The 16,980-nt window shown below is 36.5% G+C and overlaps 1 protein-coding gene across 1 annotated transcript in view; it reads left to right on the top strand.

Moving 5' to 3' along the window:
* The window catches only part of LOC117400557 (alpha-N-acetylgalactosaminide alpha-2,6-sialyltransferase 3-like), a 70,776-nt gene extending 65,861 nt beyond the window's left edge, over positions 1-4,915 (top strand). The window contains exon 6 of the mRNA XM_034000701.3: positions 205-4,915. The gene's annotated coding sequence lies outside the window, so the exon portion shown is untranslated. The remainder of the gene's footprint in view (positions 1-204) is intronic.
* Positions 4,916-16,980: the final 12,065 nt, after the last annotated feature.

Genomic DNA, 16,980 nt, shown 5'->3' with positions numbered 1-16,980 from the left:
AGCACAGAAGCAGCGTGTGTAATTTCTTATAAAAACAGGAGAAAACGCAATATGCAGTCAGGAGTTTTATTTATTTTGATTGTTTTGCAAAATATGGTAACTTGTTTTGGGTTACTTATTTAGCCTATGATATTTAATTTTATTTTACTGCATATTATTATTTTTTTTTTTATTTAATTAAATTTACAGTAATTTGTGTTTCAGGTGATCAGAGTGAGGTGATATATAAAGGTGTCCAGCTGACCAAGGATAAACGACTGCACAGAGGAGTCTCTGAGAATTCTCATGATAGTGAAGCAGATTGTGCACCATGGAAGTCAGACTTGACTAAAATAATTGATAACACAGTGAAGTACATGGATGAGATTCCGGAGCTGTCTAGCTTCAGCGTGTTTGACACATCTCTGCTGCCATATGACCGAGAGAAGCTGGCTACCTCTGGCTATGACGAGATAGTTGAACTAGCAAAGCACTTTGAAAAAGTCCTGACAAAGGAAGAGTTTGACCTAATCCCACAAGAATGAACTGATCTCAAAATCTGGTTGGCTGCTCATAGAGGACAGAAGCTTCATCACTTGTACACAGATTTGTTGCATGCCAACCCTAGCCACCTGTCTCACATTCTGGTTCTAGTGAATTTACTCCTTACACGCGGCACTTCAACAGCCATCTGTGAGAGAGTATTTTCCTGCATGAACAGAGTGAAAACATGCTATCGTATATCTCTGAAAGCTGAGACATTAGATCACTTGATGTTGCTTCCACAAACGGTTGTGGTGTTAATAGCTTCTCTCCAGACAAAGCTGTTAAATATTGGCTCTTCTCTGGCAAAGGGAGCAGGCATTTGACCCATAGAACTCCAGCTCGGAATCGCAAAACTAAGGTTGACAGCCAGAGTGAGGGATGAATCTGTGGATGAGGCTCAACCATCTACATCAGGATGTGATGAATGTCATCAGCTCATTCTGTAGCTAGTTAAGATTTCCCATTGCACGACAGCATGGCTTGATTACAAGCTCACAGCATAAACCTATGATCACTATAGTGTTTATTGTGTTGATGACAGCAAATAATCTTTTTCAGACCGTTAATGTGCATTTTAGAAGCTTTGTGAAGAACTCAGAAACTGTGACTTGAGACACAACAATTTGTGGAAATACTGTTAAATGTGTATATATTTTTCACGTTTCGAAAAAAAAAATCATTTGGTTTAAGTCTTTGTTTCACAATGTCAGAGTGACTTTGTACAAATCATAGTCCATATGGGCAATTATGGGCAACTTGACATTTTTTGGACAACCAAATGTCTACAATGGCCTGCCCAAAGGGCAAGTAGCGTTACCAAAATTTTGCGAGCCCTGCTATATGAAGATCATACATATCTAGTTACAAATCTAGTTACTTCAACACAGTAGCCTATCCACACAGTGAGGAATTCTTGGGCATTACAGGGTTACAAACATGTGAAAACAGCAGTAGGGGCACATGCAAACCACTGTTTCAGAGTGGTATACCTGTGGTTAAATGCCATCAATGGAAAAATTAATTTCCAATGTGAAATCTGACTTACATTGTGCCTGCAGAGTGTGTACTGCCAACATATTGATGCGTCTATAACTGCTGCTTTGAGATACATGTATACAATATATAATTATATATATATATAGAGCCCAGAGGAAGGGCTACCCTCAGCCATGGATTCCCTAAGGTTTCCTCCTACCAGCGAGTACAGTTTTTTCCCTTACCTGAGTGCCGAGCGATTCGTATTTAGTTTCTGCAGGGTGCGTGGCAGGCAGGAGAGGCTGGGCTTTCAGCAGCTACTTTTCAGGCTGTTGCGTTAAACATTCATCATTTTCATTTTATCCAGTCATTCATTCTTTTCCTATCTTTGGGGGTAGGTGGCAGTCTGCCACTGCGGGGTTTGCGTAACCATTCATCATATTCATTATCCAGTCATGGTTTGGCAGCTTTGTCTTTTGAGGGGAGATGGCCCACGCGCCACTTCCTGTCTACGGCACTAGCCTATATCGTGTATGCGCTAGCCGGCCAGCATTGAGGGTAGCTGTCGAGCACCCAGGGACAAGGTCTCGGGCCAAATTTATCATCGTTATTAATTTGTCTGTTCAATTGCAATTCAATTTATTCACATTGCGGATTCTCCGTCCTGAATATACAATAAAAATGCAGATTTTCTAACACATTATTAAAGCTTCATGAATAGGGCCTGATATGTGTAAAAACAAAATAAACAACATGCCAAAAACTTTTTTTTTTTTTTTTCTGCTGCTACATACAGTATTAAAGAGGTTTGTGTTTTTGGTTAATTCGAAACTACAGAAACTCCTGTAAGATACACTTAAAAACAATAACATTCCCCACTGATAAATTAAAGCTGTAGAGTTTTGCTAATGTTAATATGTTAGATCCCAAGCAGTGCTGTGCAAAGAAATGAAAACCCCCATACTTTACTTCACTGCTGTTTTGTCAGCGATATTTTGCTTTTTTTTTCAAATAATGTGCTGTATGGATTTTTTTCCCCCAACAATATTAGTTTTCTGTACTTTTCTATGGCCTTTGTTCCCTAGTGTTTGTTAAAACGGTTTGCTAATGGAATATAATAATCTGTGTACCGTATGAATTATGTTTAATATTTGCTTTCCCTACCATGAAATGGAAGAAGGATTTTCTGTCAAATCAAGTTAGGTGTCAATAATGCTGGGTTATCAACATATTATAATAGTATGAGGAAATACAATGAAAAAAATACAGCTTCTTAGAGAACATTAGGAATTTTACTGTTCGTTATTGCTAATGAACAATTTCGCAAACTGCAAATGCGTAGCCTCTGAGTGAAAAGTAGAAAGCACATGATTTCCTAGTCATTATGTTACTGTAATTTATGAAATGAAGTGTTTATTAATTATACAAATAAAACCCAGCATACATACACAGTACAAGGCTAAGGCAGAAAGCAAGCTTCAGTAGGGTGGATTTGCACTGTGTAGGACCGACAGATTAAAGCAAAAAAGAACACTGCTTTTTATAAATGTTATCCTCAATAGATAAACAGTGAGAAAAATCAAACAGTTATCTGTTTTGTTGTTTTTGTACTTTTGAAAAAGGAAAATCATTGTATTGTCTTATAAAGGTTGCAGTGAGATCCTCTAAATCAAACGCTTGATTGGGTTTAAGCCAGTTTTCTGGGAATATGATGTTTACAAACAGGATTGTTTTTTTTGTAATTAGCTCACTTTTGTAATTTCTGTTAAGTATAGCAGCAATTACACAGATGCATTACCAGATGACCTTGTTTTATTCACCTGGAAAATGGCTCAAAAGTCTAAGAGCATCTCTTTCCTTTATATTTGATATGTATTTAAAACGTTAGTGACATGATGGATAGCCATTATGCAAATTGAACTTGGTACTTATTAAAATGCTAATGAATAGTAATACGTGAGTAGAAAGAATGGCTTTGTAAAATGCCTGGTTTCCCCTATGTGTATTCTTATTTGTCATTTGAAAATTAACTTTGATAAGAACTCTTCAGTATTCAGCCTCTGCAGGTGACATATTTATAGTGTGTTGTTATTATTGTCTGTGTTTGTTTTACATGTTGCCTGGCCCTTGCGACAAGACTCAATACCTTTAATACCTGTTTGAATAGCTGGCACAACTGCCTGCCATTTTCCTTGTGAGAAATGGTTTACTAATGTTGGCAGACACTGGTCATCTCATGCACTATTCACACTACATCCCTAACTTAAACACTCAAGAGTGTTGAATTTAGAGCTACGAAAAGAAACACATTTCTTACACGTCTGTTTTAATGTGTATGTTCAAAATGAAGACACTGAATGAAGTGAGTTGGATTCACATGGTTTTAATGTGTGTTGGTCTTGCATTATTAATGTTGTAAATCTACATATAATCGAAACGTTGGTTGTGTAAACGGCCATTTACCGTTTAAACTATCAGACCCATTTTCATTGAAAAGTATGACTTGATTTTAGTATTTAGAGTAATTTCTCTCTCTCTCCCTCTCTCTCTCTCTCTCTCTCTCTCTCTATATATATATATATATATATAAAGTAGTAATTTTTTTAATTACTACCTTGATTTTTTCATACAGTATTCAATTAAAGTGATTAACAATGCATCAAGATGCTACAAAGGATTACACTTTTTTAAATGTAAAAATCAATGCAAGATCCGCATTAAACGGGACTATACCAATTCCTGATTTTTATTTTACAGTTTAAACACTTGCAGGCTAAGTTGTGTGGATAAGGGATACGCTCTTCCCATTCAGCCTGGAGTTCAAGGACATGTTCCTAATGTAAGCACTGAGTGAATTATCCTTCTTGAATTAGACAACAGTAAATTGGAAGCAGTGGTTAACTTATACTATATAGTATTAGTTACAAAGTTAAACTGAACTGATTAACTTGAACTGGATAACAGCCAAACAAACGTCGTAAGGATATCATAAGGGGTTTTCCTTATTCCTGTTGACTATTGTTCTCAAACAGTTTTTGAAAATGCTATTTGTTTGCAGATTGTTGTCCTTTGTTTTGCTTACAACTTCACTAGTTACAGAACTTTGCAGAGTTTGTCATTCTCAGTTTTCTGCCCATGTAAACTTTGTATTGTATATTCTTATTGTACTCACAGCCTACACAATATTCCCTTTTTGCCTTTAAACATTAACCTTTGTACATGCTTTTTGTACTTTCAGTTCTAAAGACCTCCAAAATGTTGTTTCTAGAATAAATTAACTTGACAGAAAGTGTGTTTGTTTTGCTTTTCTGCTCCTTTTATATTGTTTATTCAGTCAAACTTGCAATCCATAATGTTCATAACATTTTAATAAATGCCTGGTGAATGTGACATGAATTCAACAGGACCATTTCAATTACTGCATATTTATTTTAATTTTTACAAGGCAAGGAGTGATACACAGATTGAGTATTTCCAAGTAGTTGTTATTACATGTTATTTAGTGGCAGCCTGAGACCCTTCATAACTAGGAAGAAATAGGTACTAAAATGCATGATCTAATTCAGGTTTGTAGACACTTGTAATTTACAATAAATAAATGGAGCCTTTCAAAGAAAGACAACCATTACAATTGTATAGCCATTAGCAATTCCTTAAACCTTTCCATCAATTTATTTTTCTTCTGTCAACTGGGAAAAAGTCAATAATCTGCAAGAAACAGAAAGGTCTTGGTTAAAAACATTGAAACTTTGGGACTGACAAATGCTGCTTTGCTTGTGGATAATGGCAGAGCACTAGCAATTAATTTAAATATTTTACTAAGCCTGGGATACCTGCAGATAACTGAATTTGAACTTATCCACCTCAACGTATATTATTAGAATTAGTAACTGGACAATGCGTTTCATTGATGCAGGTACATTTGAAGGCCGGACATTTAAGCAGGCTTGCTTTTTTTCAAGAGAAGCACTGGCACCATGATGGGGTGTGAATGGCAAATTGCTGGTGCATTGAAACAATACCATTAAATATACATTTATGCAGGCTGCGGGAGTGATAAACTATGAACTAACAATGGCAGCAGATAATCATTACATACCATAATCTCGGAGAAGCCAAGAAGCCTAAGCTTTGAGATGCCTGCCTTTGAAAAATGGGGCTGGATAGTTACACTTTCACTTTCTTAAACCGTGTTTATTTGATACCCTATTCACACTACCTAAATAATACACAATCAACTCATTTTGAAAAAATAACTGAATGAAACGAATGGCAATCCAGCAGTTTCATGTGTGTTTCATTTAGGTAATTTGGATAGGATATAAGTTAAATAATCATTTTGAGGTGCAATTGCAGACAGTATTACAGTATCATGTTTGGACCTTTCTTAATGAAAGTCTTGCCTTATCATTAAAGCTCAGTGGAAAGAATTTGTTAAAAATAGCACATTCAGCCTTAGCAGAACAGGTGCGCAGCTGAGGCAGCCTGGGGCTGTGTGAGCAGTAATTGACCACTGCTTGACAGGTGGCTTAACTGTGCCATTCATTTTCCATTTCCATTTCCCATGACTGGAAAGTGGGCTGAGCCTGAAATACTTTGAACGATAAACTCTCCGTTCAGCCACTGACTGCTTATTTTAACCATTGATTAGAAGAGAATATTAGACACAACTTGAAGCAACTCAGCTGATGCAATGCATACCAACTGTTTCTTGAAAGCAATCCCATCTACCTGATTCTTTCAAATGTACAGTCTTCCTCAGACTAAAGTGAGCGAAGATTTATTGTGTTTGTTTGTTTTTTCTTACTCTGAATATACAAACAGAAATCGAGAACAGACAGCTGTGGGTATGATTCCCTTTCTAATACACAGCTCTCTGCCAGGATCATGTCCCTGTCTTGTTATTACTGCAGCAGCACAAGAGTAAACTTCAAGAAAACAAGATGAAATCCCTGGCATGCATCATAAATCCAAAAACGCTGTGAGCACATTAGGCTAAATATAGCGTGCCTCTCTGCGTCGGCACTTTTGACATCTCTGCATTAGCCTGCAACTAAACGAATGTCACTGCTGTCTTCATGCAGACCCTAATTGTACTTCTAGCAGGCTGATGTCAAAGAGATGCTTTCCTTTCCTGACAAGCTTTGATGTCATAGTTCAAACATGAAACATTGACTCATAGGCCCCTTTTTTCCAGTCCGTCAAACTCCACAGTGTTGCTTGGTTCATATTTATGCATGATGTGGTATACTCTTTTTAACAATTCCTACTGTATATCATCTCAAATATATATTTACTCTTCATGCAATACTGCAATCAGACCCCAAATGTATAAGGCTGGGGTACAAAAGACTGGACTTATTACCACCATGCCAAAAAATCTGGTGTTTTTACTTGGTTAATTGCAACAAACTTGAGAATGTAGTATTATGAGCTAGTACGGTATTATCTGCTGAACATCTCCAGCTCTGTACTATGTTAGTACCAATTGCAACCGAAAAATCTAGGGAACAAAGTTCAGGATCAGCCGGTACAGACCTACTGGTCATTTCCTCATCGTGTTGTGAAATGGCAGTGAGTGACATTTGAGTAACAAGTTAGTGCAGCTCCTAGTCTAAAGAGTCACTGGACTAATTGAATACCTTGTTTTGCAATTCTATAGGGACTAGATGACGGATACGTTGTGTTTGTTGCAATTTAACCTACCTGCAGGCTATCTGAATGTGTTTGATTCGTTGCAATTGAAGCTATCCTGCAGACTATCATTAGTGCTGTCCACCATAATAACCACAGGATCATCCCCAGTTAGTATGCTATTTTTAGCTTGTAGCAATTCACCAAGGTGTTTATGGGATAAATGTGTTACTGTGTTGAAGGACAAGGTGACATAAATTCATAGTGGTGCTGTGCATGCATTGAGGTTTAAGAGGGAGAAGTATCTACAGGTTTGTGATGTTCACTAGACAGTCACCTGCCCAGTGAAAATGTAGCATAAGATTCAGCTTGGCTGAGTCCATCCATTCTACATGTATTTCAAGCAGAATATTAATTTCAGGGGTCCAGAAGAATCCAGAAGAGGTTTTTCCACTGACACATTCTGCTTGACATCCACTTAGAATTCATTACCTGAGTAATCAAACCTTGATTGTTGCCCCAAATGTAGAGAAGTCATTATCCATGTTGAATGTTTTATAACTTTCAACCTTTAGAAATGTATTAATTCACGGGTTGTGACAGTTACTTTGCAATTCATTCCTGTGACTGTTTTACATGTAACATTTCAACATATGTGGCAATAAATCATACATACCAGACTTATCCAGTGTCTTCGAAATGGACTCCCATATATTACCTTTCAAATCTGTATCTTTATAATTGTCTTAAAGAACTGGGTATTTTTCCACGCGAAGCATTATTTTTTCCTCTGTCTTTCTGGAGGCTGCTTCACCCTGCTGAACCACATGCATTGAAACTGTTCTCTGATTTGCAATTCCCTAGTTGTCGCACGACAAATCGCAAAAAATAGGATTCAATTCTATTTATTTTGCATTGCTCCCTGGTGTTGCCCCGACAACGCCTGTCGTGTTGCCTGTGGTGTGAAAGATACTTATCAAAAGTATAGGTTCTATTCATTTTGTCGCATCGCTGCACAGTTTCGCTTGTCGCATCGTGTCTGATATGTAGCAGCCTTTATTGTAAGATCTAAAACAGCTGGCTTCATTTTGGAGCAGACAACACATTTTATATCACTCAGCTACCTGGAGGAGAGAGTACATTGCCTTAAAAAAAATCTTACTCTCATTCACTGTACTAATGCCATTTTCCTGCTGTTCGTCTTCACACCAGAGGACGAGCAGTGTTCTCCTAACTAACATTGCACACATTCATTTCTAATGTAAACCCATGTCTTCTCCACTCCTTCTGGTTCTGATGTTTATGAGTACAATTTGAGTTACTCCTAATTACTCTAATGTGAAGACAGAGTGTAGTGATTGCACATTACCTAGTGGAGCATTGAATGCCGAATTACAACTATCAGAGGCTATTGAAAACAGTATTTCAACTCTTTCAACACAATTATATTAGATGAAGCTTTTAATGTGTCAAGTCAATCAACGTTATTGACATTTTACCTGCTTTAATTTTAAAATATTGTCTCGTTCAAGGGTTCAAAGTCCAGTTCTTAGTTTTACCAACTGTATTTCAGATGAAGAGATATTTCTAGGTTTTACAACTGAATTACTTTAATGTTCACGCCACATAACTGTACCTATTAAATGTTCATTTGTACAAACTCCTACTGTTTAATTTAGTCAGTACTTCAGTCAATTGTCTGACATGTCAGTATGTCACTATTGTGACTGCAGCTAATGTTTCAGATTTTTAATGGGACACAATTAAAAACGTAACATATGCCTGATATGAACCATATCTTCACATCAGCAGTGATGACTTTGAATCCCACCAGATGTCCCATTGAACCTAGCATGTTCATTAGAAATGAGTGGACAGAACATCACACAGTCATTCACACTGCCCAACCAGAAGAGCACACAGCCCAACCAGAACATCACACAGCCGTTCACACTGCCCAACCATAACATCACATAGCCATTCACACTGCCCAACCAGAACATCATACAGTCATCACACTGCCCAACCAGAACATCACACAGCCATTCATACTGCCCAACCAGAAGAGCACACAGCCCAACCAGAACATCACACAGCCATTCACACTGCCCAACCAGAACATCACACAGCCATTCACACTGCCCAACCAGAACAACACACAACCATTCACACTGCCCAACCAGAACATCACACAGCCATTCACACTGCCCAACCAGAACAGCACACAGCCCAACCAGAACATCACACAGCCCTTCACACTGCCCAACCAGAACAGCACACAGCCCAACCAGAACATCACACAGCCATTCACACTGCCCAACCAGAACATCACACAGCCATTCACATTGCCTGACCAGACTTGGTGGTCAAGTGGGCTTGTTACCAGGAGGTTGCCAGTTCATTTCTAGGCACTGTCTCACTGTGTGTGACCCTGAGCAAGTCACTTAACCTCCTTGTGCTCTGTCCTTTGGATGAAAAGTGTATGCTAAATGACTAAATAATAATAATAATCACACCTTTTCTTCTATTAAAAATATTTTGGTTCTCTGGTTGTTTTTGATAGTTTTATTCAGAATATACACATATTTCAGATCCAGCTCTATGGATGAAAAGTGCTGCTCTTGGGTAACTAATCACTTGTTGATTAACCTCACTGCAGTGGTCTAGCTTCAATTAAACCACAACCTAATTGAAATATTTGCTTATGGTACATTAATATAAAATGAAGAACCAAAATATTTTCTTCACATTAGGGGAGCAAGTGATGTTGTTGTTGATAACATTAATGAGAAAGAAAATCGATTGCATTGGTTTTCACTTCCAGTCATGTGCCATTTTTGCTTTAATTGCACCCTGAAAAGCTTCAAAACTGTTTCCATGCATGCCTTCAGGTGCTTAGCAAAACTAATCTGGAGGACCAAGCTGTCACACCAGTAAAGGCTTCACATTTCCCTTTAACAGCTGGTCCTTTAAATGGATCCGCTAATGATCTCATAATGCTTGGTGCTTTATATGTAGAATTTAAAGGCTGTTATGATTCTTGCATTTTCTTACATTGTTTTGAACTGAACTGCAAGGATGACTAGCCTGTGATATTGTCCCAGCTGCTGACTTCAGGGATATTCTGGACAATGAACACTGCAGGGTATCGCAATGATAAGTGTCCAGGAGATAACTGTTGCTGGATTGGAATAGAAAATATATTTGAATTATTTAAATGCTGATTTAGAAAAAAGGACACCAGAACCCAAGAATAACATCATCTGATCCAGAAGAATACAGTATATATGGATGAAAACTTAAATAAATAAATAAATAAATACATACATAACGGATCCTGTATGCTGAGAAAATAGCATGTCAGTTCATGTTGCAGCTGTACATAAATGGAACAAGATGCTTTAACAAATCTCCTTTTTGCTGTTTTTTGGCTTCGTTCTACTGTACCACTTGGCAACCCTTGGTGTAAATCTGTTCAGTAGCAAGAGTATTCTATATTTTTAACATGCTAATAAACTTTAAACACTGTTCATAAACCATCACAAAAAGTTATATACTAAACATGTGTGTTTTTTTTATAAATCAATCAAGTTCGATTAATAGGGCTCATTGTCAACAGATCTTTCATATTGAAGATACGCTAACTAAAAATGAAAAAGCATATGCAGACAGTTTTGGGTGAGTTGATTAACAAATCAAGGCAAGTGCTGTGGTTGTGCTTCAATGAAACATTGATCTAAATATAAAATATTTCCTACAAGAAGCTCTTAACTTCTTGAATGTACATAATACTGACCTGATGACCCAATCAACTAAATGTAACCAGACAGTGAAATCTGCAAACATGAAAAAAGAACCCCAGTGGTGTGGAACAGCTGAAAATCAATAACGTCAACCTAATATATCCTGTTATAGGTTCCAGTGGTAATGGTTTGGGATACGACTTTGTAAAATAGAGCAAAAAGATCATGATTCAGGAAACACATGGGAGTGTGGTGGCAAGCAGCTCCGAGCAATGGTTTTGTGTGTGCATGTCATGTGATTGTGTGTGTGTGTGTGAGCAAAACATCTACATTCATATGATGAGATCACTCTGCTTCCTTTTCTAGAAAGCAGCCAAGCAAGTGGGGGTGTAAAATGTGAAAGTCCCTTACAGCTATATATATATATATATATATATATATATATATATATATATATATATATATATATATATATATATATATATAATTTATTTCTTAGCAGACACCCTTATCCAGGGTGACTTACAATTGTTAAGATATCACATTATTTTTACATACAATTTTTATCTATATATATATATATATATATTTAATAGTATGCATTTAACATGTATCTGATTTAGTTGCATCTTTAGTTTGTACTGTGGAAGACTACTTACTTCGGTACATAGCGCTGGCACCCAAATTATAACAAAAAAAGGCTTGTGTGGTTTTCTTGAAACCTTTATTCTAATACTAAAAGGAAAACTTATATGGTTTACAGTACTCCAAATGTATATTTCACATACCTGTACTGAACCAGGTTTGAAGAAAGCATATATATATATAGCGTAGGTGAAAGACAGGGTTACCACTCTGATCCTGTCTTGTAAGTAGTTAGTAGTAAGAATAGCACTGAAGGTTCATATCAAAGTACAATATTTTAATTATGGTACCTGATCAGAGCAGGAGCTTGTCCTAATCATAGAACATCAGAAACTTCAGTCATGTTTTATTGACTGCTCCATCACAATAAATCCACCCTGTTCAGATGATCATGTTTAAACCATGATAACAAGAGCCTTGGAAATCTACTGTTTAGTATGGATGACCAGATTGGAGATCTAATTATGTCTGTTGATTGAGTTCATAAGAATGTTACACAAAAGCCAGCAAATTATCAAAGAACACACCTAATGCTGAATAGCATAAAAATTTCCATTAAAATGAATACTTGATTAGGATGCTGGTCTGAATCTCTTGACTTAATAATACATGATATGTTCTGTACCAAAGGTATGAATACCCTATGTTTTTTTTTCAGAGCTTTTATCTTACTAATTACTGTACCACATGGGCCTGAAGAGGGTAAGCAAATGGAGAGGCATTGCCTCTAACATTGGTGATGTATTTACTGCATCAATGACAGGGCCCTTTGATCATCATCCTTTTTGTTGTGACAAGGTCACAATGCATGTTTTTGAAAATGTCTTGTATGTTTTGCATGTCTACATCATGAACAAGGATTGATTGATGTTCCTATTACACCTTTGTGTTGGTAAATGACAATACGTCCTTGATGCCTGTTAAATATGAATGGCCTTGGGCGAAAGTCCTAATGTGTGTTTGGAATGAGAGATCAATGGGACTACATTGAAGGGAAAACATTACAGTACCATATCTACCATAATAAGGATGTGAGTGGGGAGTAAGTGTTATATCTCCTGTGGACACTGTTGTGGTTTTAATAAAGGGAAGAAATAATATAGGGCAGCCTAGTTGTATAAATTAATCTTCTGACCGTGCCATGGTAGAGTGCATGGAAATGAGTGAGAAGTAATTCAGTCATCAAACCAGGAAAATAAACGGTGTATACTTTTCAGTACATCAATAAAAATAATACCTTTTTCATATTAGTGTATTTATAATTTATTTTGCTTCTTTTGCGTTTTAGGGATAGTAGTTTTCTACACAGCTCTTGTATTGTATGTAATAAATAGAGGATCTAATTGTTTGACCCATTCATTTAAAGTATACATTATGTGCTGTAGATTTAGGTATTTATTGATTGACTTTTGTTAAAGTGTTTCAGACATTTATTTTTTTTGGTACCTCAAGATATTGTGGGCTGTCGACAGGATATTTAACACTGCAGACTCTAGAGGCCACTCCATTACTCGAGAAAACAAGCAGCAGATTACAGTAGCTGTCTGCTAGAAGATCCTTTTCACTTGCTGTTCGAGTGAACATCTTGTCTGAAACAAGACTATGGCAGCAGGACAGCATCTATGTTGTTTCACTGTCTGATCTGTCTACCCATCTTGAGAAAGTAGTCCCTTAGACTAGAACTAAGGGCAACAGCGTACTGATGCATTGCACTGTTAAATTGCATCATTAACAAAACAGGCAGTCTAATAACAGGACAAATAACTTGAATATGCTTTTTTTCATCTGCTAACTTAAAGGTCATGGAATTTTCCTTTAATTATATGTCTCATTTTAGTTACTTGGCAGCTGGTCTTGTTTTTCTAAGTACGTAAAAACTATTTTGTTTAAGAAAACTAATGACACAAAATGACTAATAATACTTATAACTTGTAACACATTCACAGTCACATTCAAGTGGTCTAGGGTTGGTTCCCCCAGAACAGGGTGGAGTTAAATTGACAGTGTAAAGGAAGGTCACACAGTGACTGGATGACTCTGCGGTATCTTAACTTCCCAGTGCTGTCAGCTCAGCAGCTTTCTGAAGCACTCGATTGATCAGAAATTGAAACAGGAAAAGCTCAAATTAGGTATCACAGCCAATTTTCAATATATTAAAATGAAGGTACACATTCACCTGACTGTAAATGTAATATACTAAGGGAAAAATGAAAAGCATATATATTGAATGGGTGCGGGGGGGGGGGGGGGGGGGGTCAAATTGTTCTGGTAATGAAAAAATGACCACAAACTTATAATCGTGCACAGCTGTTCTGTTGGACTTTATAAAAAGCCGTGGGCATACAAACCTTTGCTACAAGTTGTAAGGCCATTCAGTGTCATTTGCTGAAGCAAAATTGAGGTTTATTTACATGTTGAAAACCTAAATTCTGTCATCCAGTTGTCATTGCTGTTGAGAAAACAATATTGTCAGTGGTAAGGGTTCAGGCAGCAAGTAATACTATGTAATCTTCTACACACAAAGCCTTTGTTCAGCAGACACACATATTCAGCCTAAATGTGGGTGTCTATGCTGCAATACAAGTAAGAACATCTATCAAGATTAATTTAAATCGTATCTGGAGTACACAAAAGCCCAACATGTGTGGCACCCCTTCTATTAAACCTAGCAGCTAACCTTTAGTAAAAACATACAGCGACATTCAAAGAACTTACCCTCCTCATACCTGAAACCTTACAGGATGATGCAGAAATATGTACCTGACTGCCAAGAGCAATAGCAAATCATTGTGTATTAGGAGATAAGCTTTTCCCTCAGATTGACAGTGACTGTCTGCTTGCTGATTAAGACTTGCACTTGGTTTTGCTTGGCATTTTGTAAATCTGTTCATAGCACACAAGATAATCTTGTTGTTTCTGTAATGAAAAGCATGTTTCACTTAAAACCATCAAGTCAAAATATATACAGTAAAATATAGAATTGTATACTACATTTTTGGGGAAACTGCACTTGAATAATACTGCACCTCTAAATCGTGTCATCTAAATGATGTTATAAACAGTTAGACAGTTTTTCATAATAAAGAAAAGGAAAACATACAATTGAACTAAAGCATTAATGGAATGTTGGTACAAGATGATCTTTACTCATGTTAATGAAGGACACCCAGCATTCTTGAAATATTATTCAACAGAATGTGAGGTTCAGACAAATAATACCGCTGCATAATAAATGCGTCTGGTTATTTAATTTGTCTTTTTAAAGTGATTGATGAACAAAGAGGAGCAAAGGAATTGAAAAGCACACACAACAGGTATAGATGTTTGCCGATTAGGAGCTGCCATTGCACAACAGTTTTATAAATAGTTTCCATTCGCAAGAGAAATTCTCAATGGAGCGTTCAAAAGGATATTGCAAATAAAATTCAGGGGAAGAAAAGGCAGCACACCACAGGAATTGACTGGAATCTGCATTGCTCTCTATTTAAAGATGCTTGCCTTAGGAGTAAGTAGTATAGTTTAGCAGTCTTCTCAGTGATGGCATCCCTTCACTTCTTGTGTTATTTACTGTTGTGTTTTATTTTTCTTGTTTCTTAGCAACAGCAATGTCATTACTATATTTGCATTGTGTCTATAATAATATAAATTAATTTTACAAAAAAATGCTAAATCTTTGTTTGACTTTCATAGTTGGGCACTATTGTTGGGTTTACCATATTAAGCATTGTAACATTACTGTATTAAGAGTATTTATTGTTTAAGCTCTAATCATTTTACTGTGTGGTAGCTGACCAAGTTGGAAAGGTAAGAGTACACACAAGGCAATGCCTGATATTAGGGTTTTATTGTCATTTGAAACTGGTAAACAGTTCTTTATTGACATTTTAAACGTTGAAATCTTTTTAAAGCTAGACATTCTATCTGAATATAGTCCTTAGTCAATATTTCTTACACAACAAATAGGGACATTTTGAAAAGAGGGAATTTGTGAAAGGATCTTAAAAGTAAAGTATAGAGGCTTCTAGTCAAATATAAGAGCCTTCCAAATGAACTGCTGGTCACCCAAAAGAGTCCAAAACCAACCATATCAACTACAAGTTCCCATCTGCTTCTGTGCTATCGTTTGTTCTTCCTGCTGATTCATTTTACAAATGTGCACATTCTAGAACATGCAAAAGTTCAAAAGTCTGAATAATCCACAAAAAAGGGACTTGCAAGGTAAGAAAAGAAGTTTAATAGAAACATACACATTAAAAGCCTTTATGTACTATTCACAATGTTGAATTCATAATCGCAATAACACCATGTACAGTGGACATTACCCGCTCAGAATATACTTCACTTTTAGAACAACCACTGTGATCAATTATCAATATGGCAATTATGACTTATTATTGCTATTCTGGTCAATTACTTACAAAAGGCCAAGCCTCATATGTTAACTGATATATCAGTTTCAATGTTGCTAATTCCTGAGGCAGCACATGAACAAGTGTGTTACATTTATTATTATTATTATTATTATTATTATTATTATTATTATTATTATTATTATTATTTACAAATTATCCAGTATCTGTGAAACCACAATCTTTCAGGCTTCTATACCTTTAGACTGGATTACATTACACTTTCCAAACTTGTACTTACTGTGCAAGCCAAGCTGTTGTTTTTTATGACTTTGAACACTTTAGTTTAGAACTTAGTTCAGCAGACTGTGGCTAGAGCTAGATCACTATTAACAAGATAGCAGATTCATGTATCCTTGATCACAAACCCCAGAGGTCACAAAGTATCTTATGTTTCTTGGGTGGCACATGGAATGTGCACGAGCATTGTAACAGCTGTATTTTGGTCTAATGAGATTTTTTTTTTAAAACGAGTTGAAGGAAATGGCCTACAGCTTGCTTGTAGCAACCTAGTTCTGCTAACCATTACAGAAATCTTTGGGATAACAATACCACTGGAATAGCAATGTAATACCAAAGTGTAATTTCCGGAAGAAATCACAGAAACAGTAATTCAAATGTCTGGGTTTTTTTAACTTTTCTGTAAAGGTAAACCACTACTTAGCTATTGTACCAGTTGAACTGGTAGGTTACGATTGCAATTGTTTTGCTAAAGTCCATATAAAGGTGTTCATTTTTCATTGTGATAAATATACCACAACTTCAGTCTACCAAGGATTCATTTCATGGGTCCTTTGAATCCAGAGTTACAGGGTGCTGTTATTCACTGTTATTATTATTATTAATTTCTTAGCAGGCACCCTTATCCAGGGCGACTTACAATTGTTACAAGATATCACATTATTTTTACATACAATTCCCCATTTATACAGTTGGGTTTTTACTGGAGCAATCTAGGTGAAGTACCTTGCTCAAGGGTACAGCAGCATTATTCCCCACCTGGGATTGAACCCACAACCCTCCGGTCAAGAGTCCAGAGCTCTAACCAC

Source organism: Acipenser ruthenus, chromosome 10 (genome assembly GCF_902713425.1).
Source record: "Acipenser ruthenus chromosome 10, fAciRut3.2 maternal haplotype, whole genome shotgun sequence".
Lineage (NCBI taxonomy): Eukaryota > Metazoa > Chordata > Actinopteri > Acipenseriformes > Acipenseridae > Acipenser > Acipenser ruthenus.
Note: the sequence above shows the minus strand (reverse complement) of the source record. Positions and strands in the feature narration are given on the sequence as shown.